Below are 21,108 nucleotides of genomic sequence, written 5' to 3' on the forward strand. Positions count from 1 at the left end.
GTATCAGCCTCAAGCTAGTGTAAGGGCTAAGGCTACTAGCAGGGAAGCTCTCCCCTGAACAGGTAGTTGCGTACTACGCTTGATTACATTGTATTGTTGGTGAGATTCCTGTTTTTCATTTTGAAAAATTAAAAAAAAAATCCCAGCTCTATCTAGCCAGCTGTTGTATCATTTCATAACCTCAGACTGTTTCCTTCCCTCCTCCTGACATACCAGTTTGTTTTTGTAGTGCCCTCAGAGCCACCGCCTTCTCTGTCTCCTCTTGAACTTCCTACCCCCATTCTTCATATGCTTGGCCACAAGTCAACATCGAAATGCCTGTGTGCTCAGATGGGAGTTTAAAACTGCTATGAGATTTTAATATGTGGAAGACAAAACTGACTTGCCACAGACATGTGGGAAAGAAGGGAGTGACCCAGCATCCTAGGCTAAGGCTGGAGCTAGCGCCTGCTCTTTTCTCTCCTGCCTCCCGGCCTCCTGAGGTTTCTGGAGTGTCACGTCCTGAGTTTTCTGCCAGAGTGTCACGTCTCTGCTCCGGCTTATCTTCCAGTGCTCTTTTTTCCTGGCCCTTTTCATCCTTGCTCAGAGCATCTTGGGTGGCACGCAAGTAGAGAACGGGCCTTTGTACCTGACACCAGCTCTTTTGTCAGGAGGGAAAGAGGAGCACCGTGGTTAGGGCACTGTCCTGGCTTTGGTTCCCCTGTTCAGATGCTCTGCTATCTGCAAAATGGGGCCGTTGCAGCCCACAGGGCTGGAGGATGTATGTGCTTACAGGCTGCGAAGCGCTCGACAGTGGGAGAGAGGAAGGCTGGGGATCTACAGCTGCAGAGTTGCCCCTGCCCTGTGGTAGCAAAGTGGAATTGGCACCTTGGGCTTCACTGAGAAACAGGGCGAGAGCTAATAAAAGATCAGTTTCTAATCTTCTGTTTTGGGGGAAACGCTGAGCAGCAGCAGAAGTGGTGGAGCTGCTGATCTACGGATTTCTGTGGCTTGGCTTATACTTGTTTCACATTATAATGATTTTCTATGAGCTTGTGTGTGTGTGTTAATGAAGGCTTTGGTTCAGTACAAGCTGTTATTACTGGACCACTATTTCTTGGTCTCTTTCACAAGCAAGTGAATTTTCCCAACATCCTGCCTCTCTGTATGCACATGCATGCACATGTGTGTGCACTTGGGGATCTTTCAGGATGGAAAGTGCAGTGGAAATGTAAAATACTATAATTATGTGCAGTGTTCATTTCTATTTTTGCCCTGCAGTCAGCTTGGCAAGTGGAACTCTGTGTCTGGGCAGTCTCATATCTGATCCGATCTATTTGTCTGTGCTTTTTTGCATTGTGGTTTACAGCCCTGCAATTGAAACCTTCAAGATTACTTAAAGATGGAATGAGAGTGTGCTTCCATTGAGCTTTGTAAAGGCCATTTCTTCTAGTGCAAAATAATGGGCCTAAATGACTTGACAGTGCTCCTTTTAAATCCACCACTTGGTTCCTGAGGGGGCGGGGGCGAGGAGGTAATGTATAGGTCTTACAGGAATAAAGCCAGTGTTTTGTGCTCCCCTGCGGCTCTGCAGCAGTAGCTCACTGACTGACCCTATTAGCAGAGCCGTGCTGTCATCGCAGGCAAGTCCAGTGTGTGGACAGGGAACTGAACTAAACAAATAGCGTGAAGTTAGGGGATGCGGTGAGGCTATGGCAGCGACTGTCAAATGGGGAAAAAAATTAAATGCTGGTGGGGAGGAAGGGATACTCCCTTATAGCTCAGTGGTGAAATGATATCTGAGTCTTTCCTTCTCTCCAGTTTCCATTGAAGATGCAGCCATGGAAATGACAGGTCTGAGCAGTTCCAGTGTGGGCAATGCCACGCAGTGCCATAGAAAGGCAGGTGGGGGGGTACGAGAGGGGTGCATTTCTCTCTGAGCCACTCCTGAGCCTGTGCACCAGCATTGCTCTTGGAGAAACTGCAGCTACCGCTGAAACCTCTTATGGATGAGAGGTAAGGCTGAGGCCTCGATCAATTGATTGTTAAAGATCCCACTGCACTTCTCACGAGATGAGGGGACAATAACCTCAGTGTCCTGGCCAGATTCCAGTTCTTTACTTTCTGCCTGTCTAAAATTCCCCCTTCCCCTCCCCCTGCCGTTTATCCTGGAGAAGTTATCATTCGCTTCCTCTCCTAATGACTCACAGGTAGTGCTGCTGGCACACAACTGATGCTTTATTTCATCCTGGTGATGAGGGATTGATCCCTGTGATTTGGGGTCTTTGGGCTGAAAGGTGCTATGGAAACACAAAGATGTTTGGAGTACACACATATATACAAAAGCGCTGTTGGTTACTGCTCCCTTCAGCTGCTGTTTGGAACAGGTAAACAGGTTTTCCAGCTGCATCTTCCAGCTAAATCCAAATCATAAATGTGCGTATGTGTCTTCAGTGTGTGTGTGTGTGTGCGCACAAGCCTCTCTCTTCCCCCCCTTCCCTCTTGGAACAAGAAGAATGTGTCAAGCCCTCTGGCTGCAATCCAGGACTCTCCGTGGAACTATAAATCGACCCGTCAGGGAGGGGGAAAGAGATTAACGTTGGCCGTCTTCATTAGTGAGTCCCCAGAGGAAACTGGGTCTGCCATGAGCCGTGAATGAGACCAGCTGAGAGAGGAGGGGGGAGAGTTTGCGGTTTTTATCACTGCCTCCAGAGACCCTGGAGGAGTGGAGGAAAAGAGTGTGATAGGGATGGGAGGATGTAAAATGAAGGAAGCCGGAGCTTTCCAGCACATCGCTCGTTCCCTCATTGGAGGGCAGGTAGCTGGTTGCTGCTCCTCTGCGCCAATCCCTGACCCGTGAGCCCATGTGTGTGGCTGGAGTACTTGGCATGCTAATTGGGAGCAGAGAGGAGCGAGCCCAGTGGCAGTGCAATGCCCTGCCATGCTAAACAAGTGCCGGTAATTGCGTTCAAGGTACTTTCATTATGTCAGATTTTTCACAGATCCAGAAAAGTGCATTTATCATGAGCGGCATAATTTTTCCTGGGCATTACTGGGAGTGTGTGTGTGCTTAATTCCCTGCCCCCTCTCCCTCCCAGAAAGATGAAAGTAATTCTTGCCTATGTTTCCTTCTCACTTGCACACTGATTTTTACAAATAGCTTCTTTGAGCTTCAAACAGCAATCTCTTTCTTCCTTGCTCTGTTTATTGTATATGTTTGCACTGCAGGCTCATGCAAACACATGCATGCACTAATGCACACGTGTGCTAATTGTTGTTTTTCCAGGCAGAAGGAGGGTATGGAGGCTGCAACTGCAGCTGGTAATGTTTCAGGTTCCCTTGTAAAGTCCCCGAGAGCCTGGATTGTGGTGGTGCTCCTACCAGTAAAATCTGGTTTAAGCTGGTAGTTGTCTTCCACACCCCCCCCCCCCCCGCTTCTTGCAGTGAGTGACGCAGGCTCGACAGCTCCAGATAGTGATGCTCTTTATTCACGGAGCAAGCATCACACACATTGTGGTGATACCAGCTCTGTACGCACACCATTTCTACCAGGGCACCTAGCCGTGACCTGAGGGGACCAGGGAGAGGGAGGCTTCTTGTCTGTGCCCATGTGGTCCTTGTCACCTCTGCAGCATGACAACAAGAGAACCAATTAGTGTCAGTTGTGGTGGCGGTTCTTACTGATGGGGACACAGACCTGGCTAAGATGTGAACTGAGACATCATACATCTTCTTGCTCTGCCTCCTGGCGGGTCTCTGGGGTGGGGAGTCGCGCCTGGGAGCAAGGGAGCTCCTGGAAAATACAGCTGGTGCCTGCAGCCTCTCTGGTTGCTGGAGGTGCGAGAGACCTTTGCAGGCTGTGGTTGCAGTTACCAATCTGCCTGGCACAGACCTCTGCTAAAACTTGTCCTCTTCTCCCTCCCCTCCTCACCACTGCGTTTTTGTTCTCTTGCTCTTTTTCCCTTAGACAACTTACTGCCCTCAATACGTGCACAGCTTCCCGTGTCTGCTTTACCTTGATATCCGCAGTCCTTTGTGAAATGCAGTACAAGGCTTTGCTTTTGCTTTTACGCGCCCCACCAGTACGTAGATGCCTCTGCTGTGGAATTTGTCAGCTTCTTGAAATTGTTCTTTAACTAGACCTTGCAACACAGTTGTGACTTGTGCTTTTAGGAAGTTAGTATTTACGACGTTAAGTGATGCTCCTTCGTAGTAAGTAAAAGTAATAATCCATTTCCCTGATATGAATAAACTTTTTAAAAAATGTTTTGTTTTGTAAAGACCAACCCATAGTTTATAGTCCCTGGCTTCAGATGACTGCAGGCAAAACTGAACAAACAACTAATAAAGTTTGGAGTAGAAATATGGGCAGGAAGAACAGGAAGCTGGGGCAAAGGAGCTACTGTTTACATGAAAGGAGAGCAGTACTGGTGCTAAAAAGTGGCGTTTCAGGTGAGTCAGCCCCAGAGTTGGTCTAAAAGTTGGGAATCCTGCAGCTTCCTAGTTCATTTCTACACCTCTCACTGTTCCCAGATGAGGAGCATACAGTGATGTTTTTCGCACCTTGGAAGGAGAAGAAATAAATGTTGAGTAGAAGGGTGACTGCACTACAGTGTGTCATAATGCACCACCAGCTATGGTGTCACTAATGAAGAAGCTGATGGATGAGATATTTACTCCACAGCCTGGAGGGAAGAGTCCACCTTTGCTGACACCCACCTCTGAGCAGTGTGAGGGCTTTGCCCTGAGAGCAGTATGTCAACTGCAGCAGCAAAATCCTCCTTTTCCTTGTGCAGCTGGATGCCCTTTGGAAACCTCCAGTTCAAGCCTGATCCTGCTTAGCTTGTGGTGTGGCCTGAGGTGATTCAGTCTACGAGGCAACCCACTGCCAGCCAGGGTGGAGGTCTCTGCTCCTGGGGGACCTCTGTCCTGGTGGAAGAGTGGAGGAGGGACACAGGGAATGAAGCCTGCTGTGGGGGAGAAGTGCTGCGGTAGATTAAAGCAGCTGCTGAGGGACTACTCCAGTGAAGCTTGAAATCAGATTGTTTGACAAACATCATGTTAGAAGCACCTGGCTGGTTCTGTTTGCCCCACAGCTCCTAACCTCAGAGAGAAAACAAGGATTTTCACTGCTCCAGAATCGCTTTACTCTTCCCTCTTCCCTTCCCTCGCTATGCCCCAGAGGGCAGATAGCCTGCCTGCAGTGAGCAAGGGGTGTCTGCTGGAGATGGAGGGTGGTAGAAGGCTTTGGGAACCTCTCACCCTGATGGCATCCCCCCGTCTGAGAGACACAGAGCTTATGGAGAGGTGGGTTTGTTTGGTGTGATTTTATTTTATTTTTTTCCAGCTCTGATTTTTGTTCTGCCTCATTTGCATATTGTGTTTTTTTCCAAGCCTCTGCATCTCCTTTCTTCCCTTTTTTTTTTTTTTTAATTCTCTTCTCTCTGCTAAAGATTGCTCCCTAACTCTCAAATGTCCCTCCCCCGCCTCACTCCCCCCACTGCATTTTTCTTTCATCCTTTGTTCTTGATTGCTTGTGCCCGGGAGCAAAGAAAGGAAAAGGAAAGGATACCATCTCTCTGTGAAATATAGGAGAGAGAGAGAGAAAGGCAGGCAGGCAAAGTTGTCAGCTTGGCAGAGTGAGACTGAATCCATCTCAGGAACACGCCATGCGCCTTGAACACACGGGATTCACCTCCTCCATTACACTTGCCGTGCCATGCCATGTGGCTCTGGTCCTGTCAGCCCTGGATGGGAGTCCCCTGCAGAAATGTTGCTTTTGGCATCTGCTGCCCCGGGGGAATGAAATGGGGATCAGGGATGGACCAAAACTGCCTGCAGTGCCAGCCGAGATTACTAACAGGGTCCTGTGCAGAGTCCCCTCCTGGTCCTGGTCCCACTGTGAATCTGCTGTGTCTCTCTCACACAAGAGTGTAGGTAATCATATGAAATGTGTGTGCATGCTGGCTGATACATCATGTATTCTCTTTCCCTCCATCTCCTCTCCCCCTGCATCAGCAGCACTGCCATAATCTCTCAAAATCAACAGGCCATTACAGTCTGATGTAACTCAATGAGTACTCTGAGACAGAAATCCTGCAGTGTACTTAAAAATCCTAATGTAGAAACACAGCGCTGTCCTGCATTTTCTCTCCACCTCATTTTCTGGTTTCTAGTGTAAAATCAGCATTGTTCTGTGTCTGCACATAGGGTTTTTAGCAGAGTGGTTTGCTAGGCTTCAACTAGCTTTTTATTCTCTTTCAGCTCTCAGAATCTCAAATACAGAGTCTGATCTCTTCCCCCACCCTAACCTTCTCCCTTTTTTCCATTAGCTTTTTGGTGTGATGACTTTCAGCTTGTGCCTTGGGAGAGTGGAGGTCACAGAGACCTCGCAGAGGCCCTCTGTTTTGTCTGCCTTTTACCCGTCTGGCTTGTCCCTTGCCAGTGGAACATGTGCTTTTGTTGATTAGACCCCGTGGGTGGGCAGTTCAGGTGAAGATGGGCCATGCTGGGTTTTGCACAGAAGAAATGTCTTTTTGCTGTTTGCTTTGTTTCCCTAGAAGAGCTCTATCTTGTATGTAGCCTTGCATTTCAATCTTCCTTTTTAGTCCCCTTCCCTGAGTTTTTGTTGTAAAGCCATGTTTCTGCTCGAAGGGACTGATTTGTAAGCTTTGTTGGGAAGGGGCATCTACTTTCTTGGTATTTGCAGGTTATTCCTGTTTCTCATAGGACTCTTCTGCATCTGAGACCTAGGTTGCAGGTTGATGCAATGGGGTAGCCCAAACTTCCATGTCATATCCCACAGAACTGGATTTTTTGTTATTATTTTGGTTACGTAAGATAAACATGAATGATGGACGAAATTTAGTGAGATACTTGCTGTATGAATCATGTCTACTGTCAATGGTTCTTCCAAGCCTCTTATACTGGCATCTTGCTGGAAGGACTGGGGTATCATGGTTTGCGTGTTGCTGCTCTATCCATGGTGAGGTGCTGCTAGTTCTCCTTTCTGACCTGGCCTGAGAAGGAGAATAAATGAGTTGCTTGAGGTGGAATTCCAAACCAGGATGCCAGAACATACTGTACCCCATAGCTCTTCTCCAGCCTGCCTGGGGTCTGAAGACAGGCATTGAACAGCTTATCAAAACCTGTAATACAAGCTATGCCTTTGCTGTCTAGGATTCTGTGCCTGATGACAGTGACTTGGTCTCTGTCATGGTTTGAGCCCAGAGGGCAACTGAGCACCAGGATGTTGTTCACTCACCCCTTCCCCCTCAAGAATGGGAAGGAGAAAATAAAGCAAATGTGCAGGGGAGTTGAGATAAGGACAGTGAGGGATGACTCACCCATTATGGTTAAGGGCAAAAGACAGAGTTGTTAGGGGAAGAAAAAAAACCCATCACTTGAATTCAAACACTGACAAGGACAACACTTAACAGACAGAGTGGGACAGTGAGAAGCATTACCACATCTTAAAAACACCTCCCCCCACCCCTCCTCCTTCCCCGGCTCAGTTTTGTTTCTGATTTCTGTGCCTCCTCCCCCCCTGCTGCACAGGGGACAGGGAATGGGGGTTATTGTCATTCTGCTGCTTCTTCCTCCTTGGGATGGGGAGAGTGGGGAACTCTGTACATTCTTCCCCTGCTCCGGCATGGTGTGCCTCTCATGGGAGACAGTCCTCCACAAACTTTCTTGGTGTGAGTCCTTCCCACAGGATGCAGCTCTTCCCAAGATGCTCTGGTATGGGTCATCCCTGCATGTTGCAGCCCTCCCAGCGCCGAACTACAACGGTGGGGCTGCTTCTTCCCACAGAGTCTCAGCCTCCTTTGGGTGCAGCTGCCTGCTCTGCTGTGGGGTCCTCCACAGGCGAATCTCTGCTCTTCTGGTGACCTCCATGGGTGGCAAGGGGGGCAGCAGGGGCAGCCATGCCATCTCACCATGGGATACAGGGGGGCTGCACTGGCACACACGCACCCACCCCCCTCCCGCCTCCTTCTTCCACTGACCTTGGTGTTTACACAGGTGTCCTTCTTGCAACTCCTCCTCACAAGTCCCCCCTCCCCCTCCCAGGTTTCCCTTCTTAAATATGTTATCACAGAGGCACAGCCACCATTGCTAATTGGCTTGGCCCTGGCCAGAGGCAGGTCTGACTTGGAGCCAGGGAACCTTCAAGAAGCTTCTCACAGGGGGCCACTGCTGTAGCCCCCTCCCCTGCTAACAAAAACCTGCCACACAAACCTAGCACAGTCCCCTTCAAGAGCAGTCTCTTTTGCTTCTGTGGTCCACTGATGTTGACTAATTGCAGGCAGAGAACCAATACAAAAGAGCTGACAGAGATGCATGATTTTCATTAGCTGTCAAAAAGAGATGAGCAGTTAGCAGAGTCACTTACCTCTTCTGCCTCCAGGCCTAATCCAAACCTCTCCTTTATGGCAAGAGTAAAAATGGCAGATTAGTGATGAAGTCTCTTGTTCAGAGGAACTACTTGGGGTTCTTGCCAGTGGCAAAAATACCTGTTTTAACCAGGTAGTTCATCACCTAGAACTCACCTCTGATGGGGTGGGTCCTTGGGTATCTCAGTGCAACTGAAGAAGCATGGTCTTTGCTTCAAGCCCTTGGTAGTGTCAGTTGCCAGAGGCACACTGCCACGCTGCTTGGACTGCTGACCCATTTGGTCTGATACACTGTCTTGGACACTGGCTGTGGTGCTGGAGCTGAGACCAAGTGTTGATTGGAAGGTGAAGTTGGAGCAACAACTGAGAGAGAAGCTGCTTCTTTATGTCTCTGTCAGATGGCTTTCATATACTTTGAAATGTGAGGGTCTGTACTAGTTTATAACTGATTTCCTATCTCATACCACTGTGGATGCTTTCATTATCCTTAGAAAAGTCTAATTGAATTAAGATACTGGCCAGTTTTTTTCTGGACTGTCAAAGCGACTCTATGTGCTTCTATCCTGTGGCTGCAGAGGCTGTGATTTGGCAAGGCCTCCCCTTGGGTGGTGCCTGCATAGAAGAAACTTCACTTGTCCTCCATATCTAAATGTCCAGGAAGCCTCCTGCCAGAACTGCAGGCATTGGAGATCAAAATGAGGGACCCCTCTCTCTGTTCATGCTTATCCATGCATCCAGCCAACATTTCATAGCTTATCGTCCACTGGTCCCCGTCACACCATTACAGCTGCCTCAGCAGCTTGAGCTTCCCTTTTGCTTTACTTTCCCTTCTCTTCACCCCCTACCTTGCACTCCTTTAGAGAGAAAGCAGCTTCTTGTCTGTCTTGCTATAAAATCTGTCCTCGGGTACAAAAAGCTCCTGTACAGCTGTGTGACTCTGGAAGAGACTTGCTGATTATCTCTGTTTTGTTGGTTCTCTCTCACATCTCATTTCATCTGAAAACACTCTCTTTTCCCTCTCTTGTCCCTCTTAGCGTTTCTCTTCTCCTTCCGTTGTAGATATGAGCAATTGAGTCAGTTGGGAATATTGATTAAATTTTTTTTTCCCTTTTGGAAAGCGTTAGTTTATACAGTAATAAGTGTCTGTCTAAGACACAGCATTTCATACAAGTTTCACAGGGAAAGGAATGCGGTGTTGTCCGGCTGCCCAGAATATCCCCTAGCCTGCCAGCTTAAAGGCCCTCCTCAGAGCTAGAGCAAGGATTTGCGTCCGAGGTGGTGGGCAGAGCGTCTTGTTGAAGGTTGTCCTTACCGAAGCAGATCCTGCTTCCCAGTCATGCAGGGGGAGACAGCAAGAGGGAAAGGAGTGAGCACCAGTGGCTTTGGAAACCAGCTTTGTCACCAGCAGCCAGGATCCAGCTGTGCCTTCAGGCCCTTCCGTGAGGAGGCGGAGAGTCTTGTTTTGTTTTGTGTTTTGTTTTCTTAAAGCTTTGAAAAGACGTGTGATCTACTGCAGTGTAATTAAGGTATTCTTAAATCTGTTTGATTTATCTGATGTGCGATAAGTTTTTCCTGGAAAATGCCTGCCTGTCAGAGGGTGAAAGGTCAGGACTGGGTGTCAAGTTACGATCCAGCTACTTGTTGATGTGATGCACTAAGAAATAGTTTGTCAAGCTGCAGGTTTGTATTAAGTGGTACTAGCAATGCCATAGATGCAGTAACATTTACACCACCTGCAGCTTAGGGAAAGAAGGTATGCCATAACACTGGAGGGAAGGTGCTGGATGAGGACTCAACACACCGTGCTTCAGCCCCAAGTCTGCCTCTGCTGACGTTGTTTAACTTCTCTGCATCTCCAGAAGAGGATGCACCGGAGGGCTTCCCTTTGTAAGCTCTGTCAGTGGGTGTCTGATGAAGAAGGCAGGAATTAGGCTTGAACCCCTTCCAATTGAGCTGGGAGAAGGGGAGCAGATGGAAGAACCTGAACGGAAGCAGGCTTACACTTAATCTGTACCGTTCATGATTTGGCGTTGAAATCTATGGCTTAGAGATAAGGCAGTATGGGGGTTTTGGTTGTGAGTTTCAGGTTGTTTATAAGGGCATGGCTTTGTGGTGGGTTGAAGTAGATACAGATCAGCACGATTGCCAAATGGAATGGACGCAGTTGCCTCCCATGTTCCTTGTTACTGCTGCAAGTGTGCTGTGGTAAACTAACCTAGTAAAAATACCCGTTTTTAGCCAGATCTAGTTGGGGAAATGTGCTGAGGGAGGGAGGGAAGAGGCAGGAGGGACTTGTTTGCCCCTCTCAGCAGAAGTAAGGACTTGGATTGTCTTGATGTTATCCAACAACTTGTTTTCAGCTTATTTAGCTAACTCGTTTGCCTCTACCCTTTGCCCTCTTCTGTTATCCCTATTTAATGGTATTTCCCAGCTTCACGAGGGTGTGATGAGGGTATCGCAGGCTGAGAAGTGATCAGCTGCAACGTGTGTGTGTATACACATGTGCAAGAAGGAGAGAGACCTATGATGATAATTTCTGCTGGCAGAACCTCTGTGGGGCAAGAAATGGCACTGGCAAGGGCTGCTGACGGGATGGAGCGGGCTGCCTTGGCACAGCCAGGCCTGTGCAAAGCTTTCCAGCATGCTGCCTGGCCCGGGTGTGTTGTGCTGACCGTGCGTGACTCAGGCGAGCACTTGCCTTGGTGGCATTTCACAGTTTGTCTGTAACACAATAGCGCCGGAGCGCTGCCGCCCATCAATTCTGAAACTAAAGGGGGTGGCAGCAGTGGGCAGAAACCTATTGATTGTGCTGTAAATCAGAAGGCTAAGGGAAAAAGCCCAATTCCCAGGAAAATTGCAGGTCCGTCTCTCACCTGCTGCAGGCAGAAGGGTCTTTCTGCCATCTCCTCTGGGCACGCGCAACATCAGTACTTAAGCCTTTTGTGTGCAGGGACAATTGGTAGTCCAGGGTCTAAGATCAGTGCTAATTCTTTCCATAATTTGTGCAGGCAAATGATGGGGCTTCAGCAGGGCTGCATGAGGTCTGATAATGATGCTAGACTGTTCAGCCTTGCTTGAAAAGTAATCCCAAAGAGAAATGGGACACATCAGCTGCTGGAGCTAGTGTGAGCCAGTGTAGGAAGGAGGCATAACTTGATGCCTCTGCTTTTGGGATTGATGCGTGTTTTTGCAGCAGAAGACAAATATCTGTGCCATAGAATTTCCCCTCTTCCTTTTGCAAGCAGTGGGTTCTGCCCCTTTGTGCCCTGGTGACCACCTGGTTTTAGGAATGGAAGACCATAGAATTTCACTGGTGTCAATCTGTGAAAGAAGACAGCTCCAGGAAGAGCGAAGGTGTTGCTCTGGTGTGGGATGTGACCAGATTAACATGGGACAGAGATAGGAGCTGATGCCGGGGCTGGAGAACGCAGTGGAGTTAGAGATTCGGGGGACACGATGAATTGCTGGGCAGGAGATGGACAGATGGAGAGAGATCTTGGAGGAGGTCCCAAAATTGCCCTGTTTAGTACATTTGGGAGAGTCATCGCTCTTCTCATCACGCATATGTTTTGGGCATGGGCCAGGGGAGGTTTCAACAGAATCAGAATCACAATCTCAGTTTAAAAAAAAAAAAAACCCCAAACAAAACCAGACTCATTATTTTGGGGTCATTTTTATATGCATTGAGAAGCTTTTTTTAAAAAAATAAAAATCTGTTAACTGTTAATACCTCTTGGTTTTCTTACCCTTCCATTCTAAGAGGGAATTTTTGCCAGGCTCTGGATCAAGTATAAACAGGAGTTTCGCATAGATTGAGGACAGATGTAGAAGCAACCTGGGAAAAGTGGAATGACAGGAAATTATGTTGGTCACAACTGAAATGCTCAGCACAACCAAAGCACTTGAGCTAGTGAACCTTTTTTACAGTACGTGTTGCCCCTGTGCCATAGATTTTTTTTTTTTTTTTTTTTTTTTTACTGGGAGCAGATGGAGAAAACCTCTGGGGGTGGGATATTTCTCCTTTGACTGGAGAAGAGCTTGCGTGCACTCCAGAGGGAGGAGAGTCACACCTCTTGCTTTACTATGTCTGGGTTAGCAGGAAAGCTCCACAAGGATCATGGCTATACTGAATCTGTGTTTGCTTAAGGTGCTGAGGGATGCTGAGGTCAGACAAGCTTCCTCTGCTGCAGTGGGGAACTGTTATAATAACTGCTGTTTCTGCTGTTATGGGCCACACAACGATGAGGTATTTATTAGGCTAATGAGCAAATTATAATTCAAAGCGTCAGGATGAACAAAAAAAGAAATGTATGTTAGCTCCCAACTGGTAATGGTTGTAGGATCAGAGTAGCAGAATTCTTGAATTTCAAAGTTTTCCCAAGTGGCCAGTGCTTGGATGAGATGCAGCTATATATGAGTATGCGGTTATATTCTTAAACTTAGAAATGTATGTGTGCGTTGCGGTCACAATATAGAGAATGAGGGGAAAAGTAACCTTACCTCATTTCCTGCCTTTTTCTATGTGAATTCTCATTCATAAAGCACAGAGAAGGGATATTTTTGTACAGTGTTTCCTAGGGGGATTTTTTTTTTTCCCTTGCTAAAAGAAAATGCAGAAAACTTTGGTCATGCATTCAAATGCAGCTGTGTTTGGTTTGTGGTGTAGAGGTCTAAGTGTGCATTAGGACATGACCTGCCTAGTGTACCTGTTTTGTATCACCTCCATACACAGAGCGGGGTGTGTGTGTGTGTAAACTATATTGACCTGCTATGCAAAAACAGTTTTGGATTACAATTTATCTGGGCTGGATTCAAATGGTGGCCTCAAGGAGGAACGCTCTTTAATCATTCAAGCTGAATGCTGCCTGAGTTTGGAATCTTGCAAATATGTTGGCATTTATGTAATAAATACAAACTTTAAGAGTGTTTCTTTTCCTTGAGGAACTCTTGACTTCATAAGCTTTTCTTGTGAGCTGGTTGTTAGGGCTGAGAATTTGCCACTGACTCCCTCTCCCCACCCCAAAACAAACAAATAAATAGAACCATATGTAGTTGACTTCATCCTCCAAACAGCCTCTTAGGCTACTTCCCTATGAAATCAGCAGCTTTTTTTTTTTTTTTTTCTTTTAAGCTTTGAGACATGCCAGACCACCGTAGACTGCATGGAGAAGGAAGATGTTAGCCCTAGTGATGACTCGTAAGTCAGCTGTCAGCTGGATCCAAAGTATCAGTCATTTTCCCATAGCTAGAGTTACTATAACATGTTTTTCTTGCCTCTATCCCTGTGTGAAATGAGCTGCTGTAGCAAAGGGGTTTTAAAGACACTCTTTGTTGTTTGTTTGGTTTTTTTTTTCTAAAATAGAAACATTTAATCATCTTTTAAATCATACTTCTCAATGTACAGCCAAATGACAGTATTTTTTTCAGTGCCTGTTTCTGGTTTAGACTTGGCATAAATCTGTTTCGATTTGTCAGTGGTGCAATCCGGTTCTGACGATGAAGTGACCAAGTACAGATCTGATTCTGCATTTTATTCTGGCCGATACTACTGACTTCCCATGTGGTCTTTGCTTGGTCACTTATAAATTTATCTTTTATTTCTGTTAGTTTTGAAATCAGGGTAGCTTTTGGTAAACTCTCACAGGTTTTGTGGCAGTTTAATATATTTGATATTAGTAGAGTGTGCACCAAATCCTAATATTAGAGAAGGAGGGAAGCACCCTGTGACCCATTAGAATTAGGGTGAGAGCATGAAGGTACAGAAAGGGACCAGTGACAGTGGCAGAAAAAAAGGAAGAGGACCAAGGGGTATGGGAGGGAAGCTGCGGGGAATGTAAAGGGTTATGCAAAGGGTGACATGAAAGGAGATGCTGCAGATCAAAGAAGCAAAGAAGTGGAGCACAAATGAAAACAATGGTTTGGAGAAAGGTGGGTTGAGTCAAGGAGTTGGAAGAAAGAAAAGGGAGGGATTAAGGTAAAAGGTTTGTTCAGGTCAATTAGCTTTATAGATTACATTTGTCTGATTTTTACTTTTGAGGCATTAGCCTGTTTCTAAACTTGGGGCAAAATGATGCTTACTTTTTTTTTTTAAGCACCTGACCACTCTGAATTATGTTAAATAATTTGGAATAGGAAGACCTCTAAAATTTCCTCTTGAGGTCATACTGGTGTCTGATCCCTAGAAAATAGCCCCTCGAACTCTTGAAAGTGTTAACGGCTTGGCATGGTCCCCTGCCAGTTTGTCCTGGTGGCTTTCAGATTGTTGTCCTGTGTTGTGGATGAGAACTTCCTAACATGTAAAGCATTTAAGAACACCAACTAAAAGTAGCTACAGAAGGATTATTGTCTGTGGGGTTTTTTTGTTCTTTTACTCTTCAGGGAATAATGTGCCTGATTTAAATCTGTGTCTGATAATGCCTCTGGCTTTGTTTGTTTGGGTCTCAGTGGTGGTTGTCCTCTTTTCCCTACTGCCAGTTCTGCATGTGAGGAAGGAGAGGCAAGGAGACAGGGTGCAGTGAGGGTGGTTTGCAATGACTTGTTTTGGGAAATAAGAGGGGGGTGGCCCATGCTGGGTTGAAACAGGGGGGCTGGAAGTGCTCCTGTTCCTATTGTTCTGCCAGACCGTTCAGCCACAAAGCAACTGGTTTTCAAAATTAATGTTTAAGACTTCCCATTTTGAAAGATACCAGTTTAAAACATAATGAAGCACAATAAAAAATGTTAAGACCTGTACTTTAAAACTACCTGAAGATGGGTGAATCACTTGGAAATTCTCCTGGCAAAAATATTTGTATTTTCTCTCCCTGGATCAGTATGTTGAAGTGTGTAACCTTTGGGTCTCACACAGCTTCTGCAGTGACTAATTAGGCAGTGGAAAAGCAGAGAAATCACCTCACCTCTGACCGCAGCACTAGTTAAGAAAGTTGTGGAAAATATAGGCAACCACTGCAATCCTGGGTTGTGAGAGGGGGTGGAGATAGAGCAGCTGTCTTCCCCAGGGCTCTGGTTGGTGTTGCATTGACTAGCAGCACTCATAACTGCTTCTGCTAAAATTAATAAGGAGGAGAGGCTTGTTCCTTAATCCTGGTTGTCTGTAGGAGCCAGAAGAGACTTTCTGGGGGTGCTGCTGCCGCCCATCACCAGTGGCACAGAACAAGGCAGGTGCCTTGTGCTGTCAGCAGCGTTGGGCAGCGTCTGCCTGCAGGACACAGTGGGATGCGACATCCTAGGCAGGATGGACGAAAGGCACCGACGGACGCAGCAGCTGCTGTGTTGGGCTTTTATCTCCTCCTTTGCCGTCAGCGCGTCTCCTTCAGACGGTGACAGCCCTGTGAAATCTTCCAGGAGCTGCAGCGTTTGTCTCCCTTGAAACTTGGGAGGGCAGAGGACAGCAGGGGAGAGGATTGGTGGTTTTTTTTTCTTGTTTTAGGCTTTTGTTTGCTTGGGTTTTTTTTCCCCTGGAGAGCGCACACCTTAGTATTTCAGGCTGGCTTTTGCCTTCAAGAAATTCCTGTGAAACGATCAGAGGATTTCAGGGTCTGTGAGATGCTTCTGTATTTTGAGTCCTAATCACTTAGGTGAAAAAGAATAAGTAAATTATATATTGAACCGCTAACTGGTGCTGAGGCCTGGTGGTTTCCATGGCAACTGGGCTGGAAATAGCTGCCTGTGACGTCACCAGCACGGCACAGGTAGAGTTGCATCCCGCCACCGTTTCCCCCCTGAAGAAGTGAGCGTGGTGGGTGCAAACACCTTGACATTGCAATTAACATATGCAAATATCCCAGCCACGCTGGGGTACCTGTCCATTACCAGGGTACACTGAGTTCACCAAGCGCACAGCAGAAATGTCTGGGCCCTCTTGCAGGTACTGAGGGAGGCTGGATCCTCCCACCCTGCCTTCTCCATGTTGCCCACGTTGGGGTGTGGAGCCGCGGGGTAAGGCCTTTCAGCCCCATGTCCGGGTTGGGGGGCTCAGGTCTTCTGCTCTGGTGCCTGGTGATGCCCCAGTTGCCCGAGTTGCTCCTCAAATTCATCTTACAGCTGCAGCATTGCACATGAGAGGGGAGGGGTTTCTAAACAGCTTGGCTCGGATACCATTTCTTCTTTCTGGAGATGGAGAAGACCTGGTAGGTTTGGTTTTGGTCCTTTTTTTTTTTTTTTTTTTAAATGTGGTTGGTGTATTTTTTTTGTTTCGTTTTGTTGTTTTCTGGAGGATTTGGTTTTATTTTCCCTTTCTCTTTTATCTTTGAGATGCCAGGAATGTAAACTCTGGTCTTTTCTGGCATTGCTGAAGGACAAGTGGGAGGTGTAAATGAATCTATGAATGTGAATATTTAAAACCTTAATTGAAGGGGTGAACATGGTGAATCTTTAACAAAGGCCTTCTCTACTCAAAATATTAATTACTTGTTGAAGTAAATACATTTTAAGCAAAACAAACAACCAGCCTGATTCAGCACGGTTATTTGATTATCCTCATAGAGTCAAGAGTGGAGGTTCTGCCTAAAGCCTCTTGCACTGTACTGTACTGTAGGTACAGGTGTGTCACACTCCTGTGTGACAGGGACCATCCCACACTGGAGCCTGGGTAGACATTGGCAAGGTGGAAATGGAGAGTAAGTTGCTGTTCAGCTGTGGAATTGAATATCCTTTAGCCAGCAACGACAAAAAATCCCACTCCACTGATCTGATTACCTAGCTCTACACATGATCAAAACACAGTAGATGTGATACTTCCTTCTGCGCGTTTTCTGGTGTTTGCGTTCAATTTAGTTTTAGCTGTTCCGAGTGATTGCATTTCCAGTGTTTTCCTGAGAAGATGAGACCATATGCCTCCCTGTTAGGGTGATTTGTCCTCTTTTCTCCACGCAGCAACAGGCCTATGTTTTTCCTTTCTTGGTTTCCGCTGGACCTGAACATAGTCCAGGTAGTGTTGAACAATCCCCTTTTTTATTTGTACCTGTCAGAGGTTTGTAGGCAGTTCAATTCCCAGCTCGTTGGCCATTGCTTAGCAAGCTCTCATATTTAGTCCTTGTGTTTATAAATTGATTTCTGGATTTTGGTAATGTGCTTGTTACTCTTCTGCAACCTTCTATTTTGTCATGAGTTTTTTGAGTAGGTTTAGCCCAGAACTAAATACCGGCTTTTGGATATGGTTGCAACCAAAACAATTTGAGGTTTGTCAGCTCTAGAGGCTGCTGATAATAGTGCAAGCACACCTATTTGCTTGCAGCAGTGCCCACCTATACGTAGAAGTAGCTCTGTTAGAACAGTCCTCTCCAGGAGGCTGCCCACCGATGCATCCTGCATCTCCTACGGCTGCATCATTGCAACGACTGTGAGTAAAAAATGCTGATGTTTCAGATGTGATGGCTGGCTCTCTCGGGAAGGGTCTCATGCTGTCTCTTCCCTTTGGTCAAAATAGATGCACTCTGGATGATGTTTTACATTTAGATGTAAATGCTTATCTGTCATATAGGCATAAAAACATTCAGTGTTTATAATGGGAAAAATGACACAGGGCAATGGATGGGGAGTTTCATTAGGTGCTGTGGCTTGCTGAGTGTTGTTTGCAGATAGCGTGCTGCACGGACCACCTATTATGCTTCACAGGCCAGCAGTGACCTGTGGACCACAGTTTGGGTGATGCTGTTCTAGGGCCTTATCTATACTAGGAAAAGGAAGACAAATGATGCATAGTTTATCGTCTCATTGTAAAGCTAAATGACATTGTGGGGTGGTTTGTTTTGTTTTTTTTTTTCATACCAGGAGTTGATTCTTGGGTGTGCTGCAGCTGTGTTTCTGCTGCCAGAGGTGAAATAAGTGTCCTGATTTCATTAGTGTAGATGCAAATAAATGTACTTGGAACTACAGAAGACTCCTATCTTTATCATGTACCTCCTTCTGGAAGCATCTCCAAGTATTAGTAGCTCCTTTTTCCTTCTTTGGATGGACTACTTTAAATCATTCATATTGGTGTGGCTTCCAGGATTTTTTCTTTCCCAGATACTTGGTTTGTAAGCAGCACCACCAAGAAGTGAATAGATGCAAATATGAAAAATATGAAGATCTCCAAAACCTTACTGACAAAAGGGAAACCTTGCAATGCATTTCACTGCTGCCATTCCTAGTTAGCTGTGCTACCACTAGTGACAAGGCAGAGGAGTTTGAGCTCATCTGTGGCTCATTAGAGGCAACATCAGAATTGAGAAGAACTGAACACCTACTGCTTATGGCTCCTGAGCAGTCCTGAAAACCAGGTCTTTGTTTAGATGCCTTAGCGTTAGCTGAGCTTTTAGAAGATGCTTTCCTTATTTAGACCTGTAGCGATCAGGTAGGGTATGATGCGTGAAGGACTACAATAAGCACTTCTGTCTTAAGGTACCTACTGCCATTAACACTTGCAGCATTCCTCAGGGTTTTCTAACACCTATCTTTTATGCATTTGTCTTTCAGAAGGTGAAATCTTTGGGCCAAAAATGGACACAGTTTTGTGATATAGGCATATTAATAGGATGAGAAAGAATGTCACTGCTGAATGTTCCCATCAGAGTTGTTGGCAAATGCATCTGTCAGGAAGAATTCAGTGATGGGTATTAGGATAATGAGCCACAGGGAGGTGGACTATGACTTTTCACTCCTTGTCACCTCTACTTTTTTCCCAATTCAGGAGGTTTACAATGGGTAGTTCTTGGTCTCTGCAGATGCTGTGTATTATATCTGTGCAGTGGTATTGCGGGGGAAGGGTGAAAGGTGAGAAGATAGGGGTCTTTTACAGTGAGGCTTGCTCAGGTCTCAGTGGCTGCAATCTCCAGAATTAGATGGTTTGCGTTTGAAGTTAGGATATCATCAGTGGGGCCTACTGGGATGAACCAGCTGTTTATGCGCCCTAAAAATACCACTTTGTCTTCCCTCTGGCGCAGGGTGGACGGGAAGGGGAACAGGACTGAGTGTGGGGCTCAGGGAATGAGAGGGACAGAGGGTGCGTGGGGGACAAACTTCCGGTGGCTGGAAGGAGTTGGGCCCCGTTTAAAATGGCTGCTGCCGCATTCAAGGGGCCATTTTAAGTGCCTGTTATCCTACTCTCGCTTAAGGGTGTAATTTGAATGAATGTGAAGCCAACAAAAATGTTAGATTCCAGTACAAATCTGTTCTGATTTGGGGATTCATCTGAGTCCCAACAATGCGTAAAGTACTGCGGGATGAGAGGTGATATATTGTGGAAATGCAAGATATGAATTTTATATTTATTACTGACTTGGCAGGGTGCTTTTCACATCACCATTCTGGTACAATTTTGATTAGATTTTTATGCTGAGCATCAGAGAAACACTGCTCGTGTGTACGTAATTCTCTCTCCCTTTTGTGCTTCTCTTCTCTGATAAGGAGGACTCTGTGCTGATGAAAGAGACAGGGTTGACAGTCCTTGCACTGTAATGATACAGTTTAGACAATGCCAGTAAAAACTTCCTCTGCCAGTGTGGAGGACGTGTGTTGACACGGAGCAGAGTGTCGCTAGCAGTGGAAGGTAAATTTCTGTGTCTTGCCCAATTCCTGACCTCTGCAAGAGTTCGGAAGATGATGGTAGTTTCTGTGATGTTGATGTGTATGGGGGACCTGTTCAATGGTCCTCAGTCCATGTGTTGCTCTCATTTGTCACAAATTGTTGTCTTATAATGGATTTTGTTTACTCCCAGCATGTGCTGGCTCTGAACTAGCACTGAAAGCAGATAAAATGCATCTGCAGATGGAGTGCTGTCTGTTCTCTTGCAGGTACTTGTTTGCATGAAATGGGTAAGCATCAGGAAAATACCCTTCTTTATATGCTACCTTACGAAGTCAGAGTTCTGGGGCAGTGGTAAATCTGTTGTGTATATTTATATTTAGTTATTTATACAACCCTTGTCTTTTGTACAGAGCTTTTTACAAGCATTGATACATGTGTATTCTACCTTGCTCTATGTCAAAACTAGTAGCCATCCCCATTTTATAGCTTCATAAAGAACTGTGTTGTGTGGTTTGAGATGGTGCAGAAGGTCTGCATCAAAATTGGGAACTGAACCCAGACTTTTGGGATTCTTGGTTCGGTGTCCAATACCAAGGAAGAATGGGGGAGAAGGCAGGATGATTTTTGTGCTTATTTAAAGATACATTTACATATGTTTTTGTTGAATCTGCTTCTGGAGATGAACAGCTTCAATGGGGCACTTTTTGTTAGAATAATTGTCTCGATAAGGAGCTTAAAAGGATAAAAATGTAGTAGTTTTTTTGCATCTTCACCACAAACAGCATTGCAATTGTATTGCAGAAATGCATTTGGCTTGTGGCATTTGGGGGAACCGAAAGGTTTGACTCAATCTGATATTGGCAGAGCAAAATGTATGAACAGACAATTGCCAGCAAGTTGATTTACCACGATGAGATTATAAATTGTCATCTGGGCTACAGTAGTTTGATTCTGTGATCCTTCTTCGTTGCAATAGGTAGTAAAATGTTTGCTTAATCCATCAGGAGGTTGGTTGGTTCAGTGTTACTGTGACTCAGCTGGCAAATGGTAAGTTGTTAGTCATGATAACTCAGTTGCTTACTTCTGCGTTTGCATCTCTTGGACTGATTTTGGTGGGTAGCCATTGTCAATAGAAGGCAAGTGAAAGGAAAAGCCTGGGAGCTACCTGCTTGTAATCACTCTCATCACTCCCAGCCTGGATAGAAGCAAAGCTGCCTGTGTGGAGCT

General features: G+C 46.1%; 1 protein-coding gene across 6 annotated transcripts in view; it reads left to right on the plus strand.

Annotated features, from left to right (window-relative positions):
* TCF20 (transcription factor 20) overlaps positions 1–21,108 on the plus strand; it is a 132,611-nt gene that overhangs the window by 24,366 nt on the left and 87,137 nt on the right. The window contains exon 1 of one of the 6 annotated variants that reach the window (XM_074871002.1): positions 5,171–5,286. The exons of the other annotated variants lie outside the window; for them this stretch is intronic. The gene's annotated coding sequence lies outside the window, so the exon portion shown is untranslated. Of the gene's footprint in view, positions 1–5,170; positions 5,287–21,108 lie in introns of those variants that run through there. 6 annotated transcript variants of the gene reach the window in all.

Source organism: Strix uralensis, chromosome 5, assembly GCF_047716275.1.
Source record: "Strix uralensis isolate ZFMK-TIS-50842 chromosome 5, bStrUra1, whole genome shotgun sequence".
NCBI classification, from domain to species: domain Eukaryota; kingdom Metazoa; phylum Chordata; class Aves; order Strigiformes; family Strigidae; genus Strix; species Strix uralensis.